The following is a 6,000-nucleotide window of genomic DNA, read 5'->3' as shown; positions in this document are numbered from 1 at the left end:
TTGAGAGGGATATCTTTGAACTCTACCTCCATGAGTTCGATAAACCTTGGGTGATCCGCTTAAGGGAAACTTGCTGCTGTTCTACAAACCTCTGCACTTGGAGGCCCAACACTGTCTACAAGAATAGAAGCATGCGTAGACATCAAGCTCTTTTCTGGCGCCGTTGCCGGGGAGGTAAGGTAAAAGGTACTCACATCCTCTGTCTACTAAGTTTTCTAGTTGCTGGTGAGTGTTCGAAGTTTTTTCCTTTAGATTCCGCAATTACATGTTTTTGTTTCTTGTTTTTATTTTCACTAGTTAGGCTTAATGGAAAACAACAAAAAAAAGTTAGAGAGCTTTATAGTATTTATCTTGAGTTAGGACATGAGGTGTTTGAAGAGAAAATTAAAAAATCTATGGAACTTTACTTGCATGCTGGTAGCAATGTTATTAGTATGAATTATTTGAACACCATTATTGATATTGCTATGGAAAAGTCTAAACTTGGGGAAGCTAGTTTTTATGAAAATGATCTTTTTAGTTTCCCAACTTTCGAGGAGGAAATTTGCTATGATGATACTACGCCTCTAATATATGATGATTACAATGATGATCATGTTATTTTCTGTCCACCTACTATTGAGGAGAAAATTAATTATGATTACAATATGCCTCCTATATTTCATTATTATGGTGATGAGAATAATAATGATAGCTATTTTGTTGAATGTGCTCCCACTACAATTAATAAAAATTACTATGCTTATGTGGGGAGTAGTAATTATTTTATGCATGTGGCTCATGATAAGAATGTTTTATGTGATAGTTATATTGTTGAGTTTATTCATGATGCTACTGGAATTTATTATGAGAGAGGAAAATATGGTTGTAGAAGTTTTCATGGTACTAAAACACCTTCTCTACTAGTTGAATGCCCGTGCGTTGCTACGGTCTCTATTTTTCTTATAAAATATTTTTATATGTAATAATGTGAATATTTACATATATAAACATCGCATATGCACCTCATTTACTTGTTCAAAAGCATGGCAAGTTTAGAGTCCCTTCCAGCCATCTCCGAGCCAATCGCTGGTGGGTCTTTTTCAAACAACAATAAAATCTATTTATATCATGGTCATGAGCTACAAAATAAAAATTTATATCAAAATATGGTCAGATGGAACATGCTTACATGCATATCAAAATTGCAATCCTTAGTATGCACTTCTTTTGTTATTTGAAACTTTACGTGTATGTGTTCTCTTCCAAAAACATCACATCGGGTGTGATGTTAGCTTGTTCTTTCAGAGCGTCGACAATATCTATGTCTCATCCATGATCTGTTAAAGCGGAAATACATGACTAAATAAGGTAATATAAAACATGCATACAAATAAAAAAGGAAAATTCTCCCACTTGCACCTCTTTTGATATTGGAGAATTTGGTGTTTTTTTTTTGTTTCCATCCGGCATCATCATGTCGTGGCCTATTATCTTCATAAGTGAATATAACCTAAAAGTCATATATTAAAATGAAAAATAGGAGCTGGACCTTTTTGTGTACCTAGAATAATTAAAATAGAGAATATTTGTTGACCGGCAAATTACGACACTGACTGCTTATTAGATTGGAAGCGTTAAAAACTAACTATTGTATACAATAATAATAAATATAGTAAATTAAAAAATAGAGGTTGAGCTACATGTAGACATTTATTTCTAAAAAATAAATTCATATTTTTTTACTTCAAAAAGTTATATGAGAGGAGTAACAAATGTGCACGGTGACATGAGCCCAACTGACCAATTCAATGAAGACAAAGTTGATCACCTGAGAAGTGGCCATCTAAAGAACCTGATCTAGGAGAACTAACGCAAAGGGTAACCTATCATTTTTGGTCGGCGAAACTCTTAGTGGTTCTACACTAATTCCATATAAGACACTAATTGAACAACAAGAAGCCCTAACAAAGAAAACAACTTCGATTGTACGCTCACCTAAAATCATTTTGCCATTAGACGGACCAAGATACACGCCAGGGGATGCTCACTTATTTACATGAATAAAAATATTTTTGTCCACGGTTTGCTCTTCCATGCCGCACTGACATCTTCTAATCCCCCGGGACCTCCATATTCCTCACATTTGTTCGCTTTTAAGGCTAAGATTTAAATTCATGGATATATTCAAAGAGCTTACATACGATGTGTATACAACCAAGTTTGCATATATTGTAGTACTTTTAAGGCCAATAATCTGTCTAAATTCCTCACAACGGATGATACGGTAATGTGGAACAATACAATGTATATGATGTGAGGAAGATGAAAAAAAAACCTTATCCTGACTTATACCAACCGCCACTTTCTGAGTGCCATATTTCAGCTACTGACTTAATCTGGGGCGTTGTTGTTGCATCATCGGCACCAGGTTGCATTGGTGTGTTTACATTATCACATAAAATTTCTCGAATGAAAAGGCAAGTTGAACCAATTAGAAATGACAACTTCATTTCTTATGCATAATTATAGTTCTTGCATTTGCATATAAATTCAACTTTTCAAAGCGTATCAAATATAGTCCTGTCCAAGATGAATGCACACATAGTGGAGATCTTCACGTTATTTAAATGGAGATTGAAGCATATACCTACCAACCATGATGTACTTTTTAGCATGTACATTTTTTTTTCGGCCAGCAGAACCTTCGTATTGTTATACATGCTGTATAAATCATATCTGACGATATCCATGGATGCTTAGATTATCTCTTTTTAGACAACCTGCTAAATTGTATTCATCAACGAGAATGTTTACAAAGATATTAATAGAATATGGAGTACCAAACCACAAATGGCGGCCAGCTTCTAAAGAAGCAATAAATCTAGCTAGGTTGTGAGCTTCAGAATTAGAAGCCCAGCCTTCAAATATGACCGAACTTAATTTCTTCAGTTATTGCTACATACCTCCATGGTTGCTTCAGCAATATTGCTGACCACTGCCGTGCAATCCAATGCAACATAGACTATGGAGGCCCAAATCTTCTGCCAATGCCAGAGCTTCTCGACAAGCTAGGGTTTTCTATAGTATCTGGATCAGAAATTCCAGAGACAATAGCAGAAGCTCTAATGGCTTATCATGACTCCCTTTTTCTATTATCTGTTTCAAGTAATCTGCATGTTCTTTATTATTTGTAGATGGCAGGAAGCCCAGCAGCAATTGGGGCCGGGTCTGGCCATCAATTTAGTTCCTCTATCAAGGGCACACTTTTCTACTTTTATTATTCTCTTATATACATCTTCACTTACCGAGCTTTTTGGGGTTAAAAATTATGTTGATGCTTCATATTACTTGTAGGTGATCTCCTGGGGTTGTTGAATTCTGGTGGTTATCCTCCAATTTGGACATATGCATTCCTTGATTTTTGAGCAGTAAGCCAGAGTGGAAAACAAATCATTCGAACTTGCTGAAGAAGCCAGGGTAGTTTTTGTCTGATGGCTTCATCCGTCAACATGTTCATATCATATATTGTTACCACTTCTTTCAGTCTGCAGATTATTGACAATTTTGCCAGCTACTAATTTGATAATCCATGTGCTATGCTGACATATTTTAAATTAAGATGCCATCTTAGAAACTCCCACCACAAAGCAAATGCTAGAAAATTAGATCATGATGTTTCAGTCTCTTTTGTTTTCTTACCCGTAGAGATGTTATCTTCTACTTGTTTCAAGTCCAGGCAACCAGGTAGCACACGTTGAGGGCAACCATAGGCATAAAGGATTGGATATCATCCATGGAGTTATAATTGAACACTAAGCTATAACAATGAAAACCTGTTGACAAACTAACCAATCATCATTTTGGAGTCTAAAATTTTTCTCAATGAAACGTAACACATGAAGATCCAGGGGCAAGAAATACAGCGGCATGTACCTTGATGAGATCCATGATAGCAGCACGGGAGAACAAGCGGGGAGGCACTCAAGATCAACGACAGAGGATACCAAGTGCGACCAAGCTTGCATGACGCCACTGAATATAGGAGACCAACGACGGCAGCCGCTAGTTGTGCGCGAGTGGACTGATGAGTCGGGGACGGGATGGAGAGTTGGCGATACAATGAAGACAGTATATTCCGTGAATAAGCATGATTGCTTTCCATGTTAGTCTGTTGGCAGTAATTGCTTTCCAAGTTTAGTGAGGAAAAGAAGGAGATTTAGTTCCGTTTGGAATTATAGCTATTCCGTGATTGTTTTATTGATTGTGTCAATGTAATTGGTAGCCAATAAATCCTTACCTCTTTTACCCGGAGCGACGTGTGATCTATAACTGTGATTTCTTCATGATTGCTACGATTCCGTGATTGAAGCTCGTGTCCACATATTTTTGGGAAGTGAACTGCGGTCGTGACATTGTAGCCACGAATGGCTAGATATCAAGCGGGAGATGTTTTATCGATTGAACGGTCAAGATGTCTTCAATCTTTGACATCAAACATTTTTGATGACGTACCAACTCGAATATAATAGTAAAAATATGCTGAAAGTTTTGAAGTTACTCTTGTTTTATCTTCCTATGCTTGTCACTCTGTTCTTTGTGAATTTATTTGTATACAAGATTCATATGCATAGGAAGTGGGTTAGATTTAAATGTTTGTCACTTTGTTCTTTATAAATTTATTTGTGTACAAGATTCCTATGCATAGGAAGTGTGTTAGACTTAAATGTGTTTCATATTTGCTCCTTGATGCTCTCTTTTGCTTCAATTCATATTTCTTATGTGAGCATCTTCTCAAATTACTGAGTCTAGACATCCAAGAGTGCTTTTCTTTCACGCCTTTCAGCTAGGCGCAGAATAAGTGCGAGCATCAAGTATTATCAAGTGAAGGAGCATTAAGATCAATGCGAGAAGTCTTTTCAACAAAGATTCGTATTTTATCAACATGAGTCTTACAAGACCCTTTCTCTACACTTTTAGATTCACTACTTTCATCAAATGGATTTTCAGGAACAATCTAATCAAAATTCTTTTCCCAAACTTCATGCATTGCTACTAATTTGAAAGGTATTGGTATTTTACCTTCTCTACTATTTTTGGTTTGGTCAAATGTACCAAAGATATCTACACATGAGCCTAGCTTCTCAAACCGGTCAAAAAATTTCATATCTTCTATAACAACATATTTAATTTCTCTAAGCAAAGTTTCTAGGATAAAGTCTTTCTTTTCGTCATCCTCAATTTCATGGAGTTTAAGAAACATTTGCTGCATAAATGGATTAAGGCTAACAAATCTAGCCTCCATCATTTGAACTAAACAAGCTGCATCAGTTTCATAATTAGGAGCAAGTTCTACCAGGGATTTATCTCCAATATCTTTATGCTTACTAACATGATTGAAGAATTTTTCAATGTTATCTTTCCCAATTACAGAACCACTACCTACAGATAGGTCATTCCGATCGTACTTAGGAATCAACATAATGAACTAGAAACAAAATAACAATATGTAAGAAACTATTTTTTTGTGTTTTTTGATATAAAGACAACTATAAACGAAACTATTTTTTATGTTTTCGATATTATAAAGCAAACAAGACAAAATAAAGTAAACTAAGCAAACTGTAACAAAGTAAAGAGATTGGAGATGAGAGACTCCCCTTGCAGAAATCCTCTTTCTCCCGGCAACGGCGCCAGAAAATCTTGATGGTGCTCCGGTGATGGCGCCAGACAATCTTGGTGGCGGTTGTTGTGGAAGCGGTTGAGTAACCCCAAGAGAAAGGTGTGATGAGCAGAGCAGCAAGTTTTCCCTCAGTAAGAAACCAAGGTTTAATCGACCAGTAGGAGAAGGCGTGACTTCTGAAGGTGTTGCTAGCTGACTAGTGCCAGGGCGCACTACCGGCATCAGCAACAACGTGGGACCTGCACACAACACAATCAAAGTACTTTGCTCCAGCTTACAGTGAGGTTGTCAATTTCACCGGTTTGCTGAACACAAAGGATTAGACATATCGAGTGGAA

Source organism: Lolium rigidum, chromosome 7 (genome assembly GCF_022539505.1).
Source record: "Lolium rigidum isolate FL_2022 chromosome 7, APGP_CSIRO_Lrig_0.1, whole genome shotgun sequence".
Taxonomy (NCBI): Eukaryota; Viridiplantae; Streptophyta; class Magnoliopsida; order Poales; family Poaceae; genus Lolium; species Lolium rigidum.
Note: the sequence above shows the minus strand (reverse complement) of the source record.